Raw genomic sequence first — 13,358 nt, forward strand, 5'->3', positions numbered from 1 at the left:
GATGTTGGCAGTTCCTCTTTGCCAATTGCATTCCGGCTAGTACTTTCCTGCCAACATTACTGTACGTTGGAAAGTGATAATTGGAGCTGAACACAATGATTCGAGAGCTCTACCGGTAAATCTGAACATATGGGGCTGAGAGAGGAGTAAAATGATTAGTAATATAATGCAATTACCAATATTACTGACGAAATTCAGTCATCAACCTGAAAATTGACCACCCTGTGGGGACCCAAGGCCAACGTTTGGAGTGGGGGGACAATTTGCTGTTTTGGTCCTGCTTCTAGCTACAACCCATGCGGACATGGTGTATAAGTTGGTGGGTATGGCGGCAGATCCTTCAGTTGTTGAGGAAAGAATTGCGAAATAACGATTGGCACCAGTTTCAAGTAGGTCATATGAGAAAAATATGAAGTGAACACAAAGTTCTGCCTTCCACTTAATACAAATAATACTGCAAGCTGCCGTTACGAGAAAAGGCAAGAACGGCTCGGTCATGATATATATCAGCAGCTGATAGATTTTAATACTTCATTTTGGAAATCGTAATGTTTCATTTATTTGACGAGTACAAAATTTCAAATCTTTGTCCGGTGTACGTAGATAGATATCCCTGGTATGGATAGTGGATATGCTTATTACGCAATGACGAGCAAAGCTAGCACTTCTGACGTAATATTGAGCAGTGGCGTTTGAAAATCAGACTTTGGTGCTATCAATAAACCTGGTATATCTCTTCCTTGTTCACTAATGTTCAGTTTATGTCATTGGCAATGTATACAAATAAAAAGTAATCGTTCTTTCACAATGAAATCCATTAGATATGTGAAGTAGTTATGATTACGATTACGATTACTTTGGATTTTTTTCAAATATAATCGATTGCGATTACGATTACTTGAAAATGCTGTAATCGTTGTAATCGATTACGATTACTAATCACGATTAGCCCATGTCTGTTTGTCGCCAGTCCATCTCGTCTCAATCGAGTTTAGCAAATTTCCATTTTTTTCGGCAATATCGTTGCCATGTATAATTGTTTATGTTTGTGACTTATTTATATAAAGGCGTGCTATTCTCAAAACTTGTAATATGGACATAAAGCTGCTTTGATTCCACCTCGACAATATGTGTCTTAACTTATTAGTTAGGGATACGATATGTCTTCTTTTAAGAGGATTTGTTCTCTTTTTCAATGAAGCTAAATTGTCCTCCGTGGACGCCCAAATGTCCTCTTTTTTCACAAGCCTTTCGCAAGAATTTTTCGCAAGTCTTTATGTTTCGAGTGTAAGGTGACTATATATGCAATACATACACGACTAAAATAAGTAAACTCGCCACAAAGTACACGTGATAATCGACTACATCTGGAAATGCCGCGGAGGTTAGCTAATTGCCACTTCATCGTTCAGTGTGCTTGCCTCCTCTTTACATCGCCTAAGCCCAGGTGGGTGTCTGATCTTAAAGGTCAACTGCATCTAAAAAATGACTTTGCCTTATTTCGTACGTTATGTGGTTAGGATTATGAATAAAATAATAATAATTGAAATTACATGATAGTTTTCAAGTAATTTAAATTATAAGTCGAAAAGCGGAAAAACGGATATGAAATCATTCAGCTATGAAATGACGTCATGTGAATGACACGGCAAAAGTCCTGGTATAGCTCAGTGTGGTAAACAGATAGTTATTCGTGTTGGGATTGATTTTGATACTGAATTTGATTGTGAATATGGAAGGTATGAAGAAGATGAGGCACGGAGGTACATCTTGTGTCGCGTATGGTTGCTGAAATACGCAATATTCCGTACCCAAAGTGTCTTTTCATCGCTGTCCAAACCCTATTGCCGGAGAGGATTATGAAGACTGTGAAAGTGATATCCAATTCCTGTCAAGTGACGATAGCCCAGCAAACACAGTACAGACCAAAGATGTAGAAAAGCCGAGCCGATATAGTAGATATTAGATCTCGGCAGGTCGTAGAAAGGGGGATTTTGTGTCGACTCAATTCAACGTCTTTTCCATGTCCTTCAATAATGTAAATATTATGCAGATGCTACAGCCTTTAAACATGGTGAGTAGAATGTAGATCCTACGTTAGAAGAAGAAGATCCTGATATAATAACCTGTTTTCTACCACTATGGGCTTAACCTGATCACGGCTGCGTACACACACCACATTATTTACTACATATTAATCACATTTGTGATAATTTAATTTCAAACGAATTGGCAATAATGCCGTTGTAAAAAATAAAACGAACAAACGAACGAATGTCTTTAGAAAGAAAGTGAAAACAGTCCTTATCATCAGGTTTCATCTTCTGATGAGCCAGTTAAATAACCAGCATGCGGCCTTTTTTTTTCAACACCCTGCAGAAATAAAATGAAAATGATGATTAATAGCTAAGACATTCGTACTGCGAAAATGGCAGAGGTAGCGACTAACGAATGACTCCTACATTTTTTTCGCCCATACTTACTAAAATGGATTCGATTCTGAACTATTTCCACTCAAGTTTTCAAGTTTTATTATTATATTTTTTAATATTATATGACTAGAGAACTGACTTCAATCGTCACTTCTACTTGATTATCAAGATCAACGATGACTACTTCAGCACTCTTTGAAAACAGCCACTAACACAAAAAGAATTCTTGACTAAAATTTCTTCACATTCTGTCCAAAATGATCAATTCAACAATCCAAATGAATCAGTTATTTGGCAGCTAGTTGGAGAGATATATACTCAAGTCTAGAAAGTGGAATGATACTCTGCCTGGAAAGCTGAAGACCTAACAATATTGTGTACATAGAACAAAACATTTGAGTGGCGGCACTGGTATAGACATTAATAAATTATTAGAATTGACAGCAAGACATTAAAATGAGAATTAGTGCAGTTTCTTAGGCTGTAGTGATACTCAGCCAGTAATTAACCTAGCAGAGAGCAAAACGTTGTAAATAAAGCGAGCGAAACCTCCGACAAATGATACGATAAAACATTAGAATCGACAGTCTTACTAGAAGCAGAATAACAATCATGAGGGGTTAGAGAACAGAAGCCCGGGAAGTGACCATCAGAAATTACTGCATATTGGCGGAACAAATCCATGACCACTAACAAATGGTTACCAAATGACACCACCCCTATTTCATAGCAACATTTAGCAAATACAGCGCTGGAGTCAACCTTATATAAGCCCTAACCAAACGCCCATTAGTTTTCCCACCTACTACTTCGCGGATGGAAATACGCATTAAAGCGAACGGACGCGACTTGTCACACTCTTGCTATTTCTGCTCCTTTTTTCTCTTCGTTCCTCTTCTCTGTCGCTTCCGCTTGAGGAGAGAAACAGTCGGCCGCGTTTACGGATCGTGAATTCCCGGTGGGTGATTCTTCCTCGAATGGTCAGCACCTTGAAAATTGAGAACAATGTTGTTGCAAAATGCATGACAATTTGAAAGTTACATCATTCTAATTATTCCAGTTATGGCCGTGAATCGTTACAAGTGCGGTAACCATAAGAATTATTACTATACTTCAACTACAAATACAATACATTGTATAAAATGATTACCAATTCTTTAACGTTGATCGAGTCCCAAATAGATGAAATATGTCAAAGAATTTGCTAAATTTTTGTATAATTTGACAGATTCCGAAATCCTCTTAAAGTGCACCTTTCAAAAATTTGATATCAAGACTCCCAACATTTTACAATTCGAAGTTTGTATTCAAACAGTTTGTATCGCAATTGACAATTATGTAGAGAACGCTGCGAGACATATGAGTAGGCCTACCCTAAAACGTTTCTCTCACATGGACATTAGGGCTCTTAAAATATGACTTTTTTTCTCAAATCGTTCTGGCTACTTGATAATATTGTTAGGTTACCTAATTTAAGCCTAAACACAAAATTTGGTTCAATTCCAGCCAGTAACCGCTTTGCTACAGGAGAAGAAAGTTTCTATTTATTATATAAAAATAATTAGGTAATAAAAATTTGAAAATTTTCTGTTCACCCCATGAAAGTGTTAGGCTGTCTATAGAAACGATGCTCACCAAATTTGGTTCAATTCCAACCAGTGGAAGCGGAGATATTGCCGTCGAAAAATTTGGATTTGAATAAAATAGTATTTACGGTGACCGATTTTTTGTTTACTTATTAAAGTTGTGCTCACCGTAAGTACTATTTTATTAAAATCCAAATTTTTCGACAGCAATAACTCCGCTTCCACTGGTTGGAATTGAACCAAATTTGGTGAGCATCGTTTCTATAGAAAGCCTAACACTTTCATGGGGTTAACAGAAAATCTTCAAATTTTTTATTATTCATTTTTATATAATAAATAGGAACTTTCTTCTCTTGTAGCAAAGCGGATACTGGCTGGATTTGAACCATATTTTGTTTGTAGGCTTAAATTAGGTAACCTAACAATTTTATCAAGTAGCCAGTACGATTTGAGAAAAAAAGTCATTTTTGAAGAGCCCTACTGTTCATGACCGTCCACGTTTAGAGTTGCATCTCAAAGATGCTAAAATGAGCCTAAATATAATCAAGCAATACGATCGTCCACTTTGACTGACTGAATTTCTAAAAACACCTTGATAGCTTCCACATCTTACGTTTATATATACTGTCTGCTATCGGCACAACAAAGTAGGCCTATTTAAAAATACCAAAACAGATTCAACATACCACATCTCTTGCAAAGGCTTTTGCTTTCATTCAATTTTCCATCAAACTTCTTTAAATCCTCCTTTGTGGTGAGTTGCTTTGGAATTCTTCTAGGATCAATTCCGATATTGTTTTATCATATACAATCTATGGCGGAATAAAAGTTTCGGATAAGTTCTAAAACGAACACAATTTTCCACACAAAAGTCAATTGCCACACGAATGCCAAATGCTACGGTCTCATTTTACAAGGTATGGTTTAACGAACTATATTGTTCACGCCATTTTAAGATTTGAGCAATAGGGAGTGTTGTGAACTGACTTAATTCCCTGAACTGAAACCTGATAATACCTTTGTGAGTCGTATAGTTTGTCGTGTGAACGTAGATAACGAAATATGAAATCGTACGATGTTTTGTGAATATATTCTCTCGTGGCTATAATTTATATACGCGTGTAATACCGCGTAGACATTCATTCAATTCATGATATTTCGCTGATTCGGAAGTCCGTTACTTTGTCGTACGTAATTCAATAAAGTTACAAGTCGTGGAGACAGAAACAAATATATTCGTCAGTGTGATCCATCGAATACGTGTCCAATAGACAGGCTTCGTGGTACGTCAGCCAACAAGGTCGTACGGCGTGTACGCCGGTCGTCGAACGAAAGAAGAACACGCAGCGAATTGTAAACGCAACCTTCTTGGAGTCAGATATACAATTATACAACTACAAACGTTCGCTCTGCGTTAAAGTGGTGACCCCGACGTGACGTTATTGCCAGCAAGAAATGCAGCGGGGTTGTGCTTTCGACGATCAATACTCCAGAGAGAAGACAATAATGAAGACAGCAACGTTTGCAGTGTCAGAAATCGGTTGGAATTCGCAGAAGTTGTGCAGATTTGCGGACAGTGGTGCTCCAAGCATGCATCACACGGATTAGAAAAATGTAAGGTAGATCGATTTTATTTTCTTGCACTACGACGTTAGTTGGTTGCTGTTATTGGGATATTGACAAAGTATAGTTTAGTAGAGTAACTTGCAATCATTGGTTTCTCTACCCAGGTAGGGGTCGCATATCCTGCGGGTCAAATCCTGCGCTGTTGACAGCGGTATGACGCAGGTGCTTATATAGCATGATGTTTTGTTAAGAGATGTGTGCGGGTAAACCCGTGGCAAGAAGGCTACCCTATTTATTCGATGCGATGACGCATCCAGTAGCTGAATAGCTTGATATGTATGTGTGATGAATAATGATATATTGCAAGCCTTATGAAGAGATATTAGGCCTCTGCCATACGACGATACCCTTATGTTGAGTATATCATTGAGAAAATATGCACTGCGGTAGTGCATGATATTTGCAAACATTGCTTTGCATGTAATACACTAAATAGGGCACACTCTCGTTCTGTTGGTATATACCAATGTTAAATGCTACGCGATATGAATTAGGAAGTTTCATATCGATTTAGAATAAAATGATTGCAGGTGAATGTTCGATTCGATTTTTTTTTTATACCCATAACAGTATCTTGCTAATTAGTTCGTGTGCGGGTGATATTATCGGTTTTTTTGAATGCCCAATGTAATGTATCCTTTAATGTTGCCGTAATATCGTGTATGTACTGTTTTGAGGTATTACGTGATGTTTGTGTTTTTTTTTAGCGCCTTATGTTGTTGATTTGTATTTCAGTAGTCTGCATAAATAGACCGTTGTTATTTTTTCCGTCATTTGATGTAGATACGACATGTTCGATGATTTTGTTCGGCAGTTTCCGCCCGTTGATGCGGACAAAGTGGTACTAAACTCCGCGGTAACTCCGGGCGACGCGTGTGTAGTGTCGTCTAGTGATGATGACAGCGGTAGCGACTGTCAGGGTAGTGTTAGTGACGCGTCTCGAGAGCGAATATCTGATAGCTTACCTGTTGAAGTCGATCGCGATAATAATGGGCATGAACCCAAATCTGAGACCCAAACATGTAATGAAGGCAGAACTCTCAACGAGTCAAGTCCAAGATATACGTCCAGAGGGAGACGAATTGTTAGACCAAGACATTTGAATGATTATGTATTGCAGTAAATCGCGTAGAATATCGATACGCATGATTGAAAATCGTGCCTTGTGCATTAATATGCTGCGCAAAGGCAGGATTGCTGCTTCGTCGATCGTTGAATCGCGTAAAGTAAAGATATGCGTAGTGAAAGCGTGCTTTGTGCATTGATATATTATGAAAATGCAGGATTGCTGCATCATGTTGTGACTCCCCGTTGTAGAATGTAAGGTGGGGTCACCGAAGCTCGTTGCTAAAGTATGCGTTGTAGTAATATGTGCGGACATCAGAATGTTAGGCTCGTGTAGGCCCGCTTATGCTTCACGGAACAGTGCGTCATATTTGAGATGGTCACGGCAGAATTGTCGTTGAGTTGCCATAAGCCCTCTGTTGTTGCGATCGGACAACATGGATTTGGTAGGAATGGTTGCTGTTCCCGCTGGACGGGTTAACAGTAATAATGAGAAAGTAGAAGAGGAAGAAGTGATTGACGACAGTGAATAGCATGTTCTGTGGGTTTTGATGCATGATTGTCGATGGTATGGCCTTGCATACACAATTATGACATTCGTCAGTGCATATAGACTGGTTTCGTCTATGAATTGCATTGTATTGTGTTTCATTTTGTTGATCTTTATTATTAATTTTCATTGATTTGTGTTTTGCATGCGAAGGGACCTATAAGGTATCCGTTGTCCCGCTTTTGTGCTATTAATATTTTAGTTCTACATTTGTGTTTAATGATGGTATGTTATGGCAAGCAATGAGATCGTGCATGTCTCTATGGTATCGCTTTTGGGGGCTAATTAGTATGTTTATTTTGTTGTATTGATGATATAATATTGTTGTTGCATGCGTAGTGACCGTTGATGTCACGGTGGTACCGCTTTTGGTGCTGGGTAAATTATGTATTTTATTTCTTTGTTTTGTTTGAACACTATTGTTGATATGAGTTTCAGTGCCCGGGAAGGAAGGAACTATGATATTTCGTGTCATTCCGAGATGGTTATGTAAAATAGGGTTTCCGCCACGCCACGCTTGCCACGCTCACCACGCTTGTCACGCTTGCCACGATGCCACGCTTGGATGGTATTTCGTTTTATTTGTTTACTTTTGCCCCTGCATATAAAATTGTTACCTGTCTCCAGTCCCTGATTAGTTATAACTCTAGATAGAAGGTTTTGAACGGTATGTTCGGTTTTTTTTTACACAAAGTTCTTTGGCTGAAAGGGGGGAATTTATAACCGAACATTTTGAACAATATATTCGTTTTTTTTACACCAAGTTCTTTTGGTAGCAAGGGGGAACTTTTAACGAACTATATTGTTCACGCCATTTTAAGATTTGAGCAATAGGGAGTGTTGTGAACTGACTTAATTCCCTGAACTGAAACCTGATAATACCTTTGTGAGTCGTATAGTTTGTCGTGTGAACGTAGATAACGAAATATGAAATCGTACGATGTTTTGTGAATATATTCTCTCGTGGCTATAATTTATATACGCGTGTAATACCGCGTAGACATTCATTCAATTCATGATATTTCGCTGATTCGGAAGTCCGTTACTTTGTCGTACGTAATTCAATAAAGTTACAAGTCGTGGAGACAGAAACAAATATATTCGTCAGTGTGATCCATCGAATACGTGTCCAATAGACAGGCTTCGTGGTACGTCAGCCAACAAGGTCGTACGGCGTGTACGCCGGTCGTCGAACGAAAGAAGAACACGCAGCGAATTGTAAACGCAACCTTCTTGGAGTCAGATATACAATTATACAACTACAAACGTTCGCTCTGCGTTAAATATGGCGAGGAAACGTAGTGGTACGTTCCATTATAGCTAAACACCAATGAATTGCGGGTTCGAGCGTGACACGTCGACTCCATAATTCCTACCGAAGTGTTGGCCGTTTATCTAGGCTCCTCCTCGCCATCTGATTCGCATAGCCATGTCTTAAAAAGCCTAGGAGTGGGCCGTGCTGTAAGTGGGCAGATGGTTGCCGATGCACCCGGCACTTGGTGAATTCGGCCGCACAAACTCGGCACTTGGTGAATTCGGCCCTCGGGAAATTTTGAAATGAAGTGTATTTACAGCTATTAATATGAATTATCAAACTAATAATAGTATTATCAAGTGATTCGTCAATCTTGTAAGGAGGTCAGGGCATCCATAGATCGCGCAGTCACGGCGTGATTAGATCACGGATTGCGTAGCCACGGGAAATAACACAGCGCTCATATACCGACCACGCGCGGTCTGCTTGGAATCGATGGCGTGAGTCACGGGCCTGTGTCGTGTAAGTTTTGAGAAGATGGATCTTGGCGTTGTATGTGAGATCAAAACTGTGGAACATCAAGCGGCGCTTCTTCGTTTATCGATCACGACAAGCCAGTGTTCCTCATCAACAAATGTTTCGCATGATCACGTCAAAATAAATTATTTTTTGCCTTTGGAGAGACGATTCCACTCTGGGATTAGGGTGTCTCGATAACACGGTTGAAGGATCCCAAGATTACGAGATCTACCACGAGCCACGACACGTTTAAATTTCCTTTTTGATACTGTTCATTCATACTAAATGCATTTCTAATGCGAAGGTGTTCTAGTGCCAATTCCTCCAAGGGCCGAGTTCACCAAGTGAAGAGCGTCGCATTATTTCCCGCAATTACGCAATCTGTGATCTAATCACGCCGTGACTGTGTGATCTACGCATGCCGTGACTTTGTGATCTACGCATGCCCTGACCGCCGTACAACATTGACAACCACTCAAAGTGCCAAGTTCACCGGCAAACATTCCAGTAACCAATCATGGTGACCGGTACCGCTACGAGATCTACCACGGCCGAATTCACCAAGTGCCGAGTTTGTGCGGCCGAATTCACTAAGTGCCGAGTTCACTGGTAATCGGGCAGATACGGAATAATAATAATAAGAACCGGCCTGGTGTAAAATGACCAGTGTAGTCGAACCACCACCATGAACACCACAAACAAACAAATAAACATCTAACAAGGAAAAGAAATTACCTTTGCAGCCTTTGACAAACACAGTTACCATTGAAACCAGCAATTAAGGTCTTATTCGAAAGCAGAATAACAACTGTTTTAGTGGACATATCAAATCAAATGTTGGAAAGTTCATGTAAAATAGCCCAAAATATTATCTTACTGTGACCATATTCCATCAATATGGTCTGGCTAGCCAAATTCTCTGGGCCAACATAATCAAGCTGCGTTTGGTTTAAACGATTAATAATCTTGTCACTGGATTCGAGGTATAATTGCACTCAAATATCAAATTTTGCTCCATTAATCAACATCAAGTTGAAAATGTCCATTCTTGCACCAACTTTTATAAAATCATGAATCAGTGTTCTACAGGAATGTATCTATATGACTTATATACCTAGAACATTCAAGCATAAATATTATGATATACCGTAGGTATAGGTACCGGTAATTCAGATGTTTGAAGCGAATTATAGTGGTCTAATTTCACTAAATTAGAGCGAAATGCCAGCAATATAATTGTAATCTAATTCGGAGAAACGGTTTAGCTCTAATTCTAACCTGGAAAAGCTGAAACTTTTCTATAGTTGTCTACACCTGTTTTGCAGAAAGTCAAACAGCTCGAGGCGTCATATACTACAGGCAATTCCAAATACCCCATAAGCTATATGCTACTGCATATATACCTTTAACCCGCTACCTCAGTCAGTCACAATTCCTATATATTTACGGCATTTACCATACAGAAAGAGCGAACTATGCCTGGCTGCGACCTGTTGCGCTTCAAATCTTTGTATGGCGCGATGACGTAAAATTTGAATCGCCGAAATATTCTAGAAGTCACGCATCGATAATCATATTCCTAAACGTACAACATATCACTTATTTAGTTATTCTCTGAATAAAACTATTAACCATACTCGTTGAACATGCGAGATTACCGAAAGAGCGAATATATATATAATGAAGATCATATATATCAGAGGAAAACAAAACTATTCGACCTTAGAGCAACAACACGAATATACAACACCGGTGACATCCTCACGCAATAAAACGAAGGGAGAACATTGTTTTCTAATGGATAGAACGAAGCTACCGCATGAGATCGAACAAAACCGGATAGAATTCATCGTGATTGAATGTACCGACAAAGTCATCCTTTCTACGTATTTTAGTCGTACCCGCGAGAGATAGAAAATTTGCATTATTAGGTTAACTACCGGATATAACGAAGCCTAATGCATGAGATGGAACAACACCGAGTATGAATTTATTCTGATTGAATATAACCACAAGACCATCCTACTACGTATTTTAGACATTCTCTCGACACTTAGAAAATCAGAACCTAATCGAGATGATCCCGGATGATCCTTTTACGGTTTTGTGTTTGCTGGGAGCTTCCACCCCACAGAGTTAGATGGCGAGTCAGAGTGAGTACTTGAACAGTGTAATCATATTTGTACCAAGTCTTAACCAAGATAATGATTTGCAGGCATTCAGATTCAGAGGAATGTCTGGAGAATAGCAAGACCCAGTTTGTGATTGTGGACAGAAATAATCTGGTGAGCATTTTTCAACATTGTCCAATGTGTCAATCAGAGTCGAACGTGCAAGAGTCTGATTTAGGTGGCACACTGAGAATCAAGCAAGACTGCACAAACTGCTCATACTCCAGATTTTGATTTACGGGTAGTGTAGATGGCGTTACATCCTTTAAAGCCTACTTGACTGTATCAAAAAGAAACAAACTGCTTCATTCAGCATATATACATGATAGATATAGGCCTAAATTTAAGTTACAATGAATTACTAGCCTCATCAATTATGCATATTTTGTAGGATGCAGTTGGCAATCCTGCATTTCAATGAAAATTTCTCGGAAACTCAGAAAATGTCGAAAGAAGGAGCACCGTGGTCAAATACCGGAAGTACAAAAATGGGGAATGTACGGCCCACAAGATACTTGAAAATTCAAAATTTGGTAACTGCCGCTGATCTGACTGCAGCATAAGATTTCTTCATATTGTTATGCCTGTTCTAGATTTCTACAATGAGCTTGTCGAAGAAGTTCAAGCACTCATCAGAACTGGACCAGAAACTGTTGAGTTGAGCGATTGTGCTGAGACCGTTCCACCTCTGACTAGCAGCGTAATCAAAATTAGCAGAGAGGAAGCTATTGCCCGACATAAAACCCGATATGCTTTTCTGCCTGACACCCGACACGGTAGTCATTTTGGTCGATTAGTTACATGCGTTTATTATTTGGAATACAACTGTACATTCACAATGTGGCGTTACTGAACTTGAATCCTTTGTAAGAATTTGACGTAAATTTTGTTCGGACAGCAGTAACAACGCAGGCAGGATTTTCCGCTGGTTTATGCCACAGAATCCCCATACCCAGCGAACACAATTTCTGAAAAGTGAAAACAAATGCATTAGTGCGAGAAAAGTATTTGACAACCGGATCAGAGACTCATCCCATTCATACATCGAACTCGATGTTATTATTCTGCGGCCATATTCCTGTTGATATCCATAGTAGGACATCTCCAATACGTCAACGTCCAGACACACTGCATTGAATCCTGGCAATTCTGTGATACACTTTATTTCTGTCAGTAACTCTCGGAACCCCCTTACAGCACAAACTTATCAAGATGCATGACTGAAACGAGCTATTACACTACATACTATATATACAACTGTATTTCATGTAGTCTCGACGAGCGGCTTGCGCTGAGCAAGCTAAGGCTGTTCATAACCAATCATTATTATGAAGCTGCAAGGGGTTCCACTGACGTGGGATCGAGCGCATCAACACCTGAACCAATCCGGCATTTTAACGGTAATTTTGTAAGTACGTGCAAAAACGATACTCACATTCGACATCGGAGTACTCAGACTCAGTCTCAATATCACTTGGCAAATCCGTTACAATGGAAACCTCGGCCATTACTGACTAGAATAAAGACTGCGAGAACACAAACAGCCGCTGTGACCGGTGTTGATAATATGTGTCATTCACTTGACGTCACAATGCACATTCTGCTTTTTCTGTAAACATGCCAATATTGGAACTTATAGTCAAAATTACGGCAATTTCCGATTGAGTTGAAACACGGAAAGGCGGTAATTTCGTTATGAAAAAAAATTCTGAACATGATTCCGCAAAGTTGTCATGAAGATGCAGTTGACCTTTAAGACTATATACTCCTAGTCGTTTCGGCATCTTCCTATCATTCATTGTATTGCAGTCTTGTGATGTTTTGAAGTGATGAAATTTTTATGAATAAACTTGAACTTGAGCTTGGAGGTCAAACGAATAGACTGTCGGTGGAAACCGAATTTCAGGTACCGACTCGGGAAACCTTATTTTTAAAATCTTTCCGGGCGATCATGATTTTGGCAATAAATTTCACATATTTTTCCCAAATTTCCATCTTAATATAACTCGAAAAAAGTGTGCTTTTTCGGATCTTTTGATTTCGTTGCATTGTTACGGGCACATAACGATTACGGCTAACATTGTGTCACTATTTTATCTTTAAAAATATTAATAATTGCGGGCGCGTTAGCATTTTATATTCAATTCGGAAAAT

General features: G+C 39.2%; 4 long non-coding RNA genes across 4 annotated transcripts; 2 read left to right on the top strand and 2 right to left on the bottom strand.

Annotated features, from left to right (window-relative positions):
• Positions 1–2,194: 2,194 nt before the first annotated feature.
• Positions 2,195–9,950, bottom strand: LOC145443830 (uncharacterized). Its single transcript, XR_013916549.1, has 4 exons — positions 9,769–9,950; positions 4,705–4,830; positions 3,235–3,420; positions 2,195–2,373 (listed from the first exon to the last, which is right to left on the bottom strand). It is a non-coding gene; the product is annotated as an uncharacterized LOC145443830 (long non-coding RNA).
• Positions 9,951–11,151: 1,201 nt separating this feature from the next.
• Positions 11,152–11,432, top strand: LOC145443832 (uncharacterized). Its single transcript, XR_013916551.1, has 2 exons — positions 11,152–11,186; positions 11,249–11,432. It is a non-coding gene; the product is annotated as an uncharacterized LOC145443832 (long non-coding RNA).
• Positions 11,433–11,566: 134 nt separating this feature from the next.
• Positions 11,567–12,045, top strand: LOC145443833 (uncharacterized). The gene is made up of 2 exons (XR_013916552.1): positions 11,567–11,737; positions 11,798–12,045. It is a non-coding gene; the product is annotated as an uncharacterized LOC145443833 (long non-coding RNA).
• On the bottom strand, positions 11,988–12,952 carry LOC145443831 (uncharacterized). Its single transcript, XR_013916550.1, has 2 exons — positions 12,248–12,952; positions 11,988–12,172 (listed from the first exon to the last, which is right to left on the bottom strand). It is a non-coding gene; the product is annotated as an uncharacterized LOC145443831 (long non-coding RNA).
• Positions 12,953–13,358: the final 406 nt, after the last annotated feature.

The sequence above is a fragment of the Botryllus schlosseri genome, chromosome 7 (genome assembly GCF_051294905.1).
Source record: "Botryllus schlosseri isolate E-star chromosome 7, Bs_hap1, whole genome shotgun sequence".
NCBI classification, from domain to species: domain Eukaryota; kingdom Metazoa; phylum Chordata; class Ascidiacea; order Stolidobranchia; family Styelidae; genus Botryllus; species Botryllus schlosseri.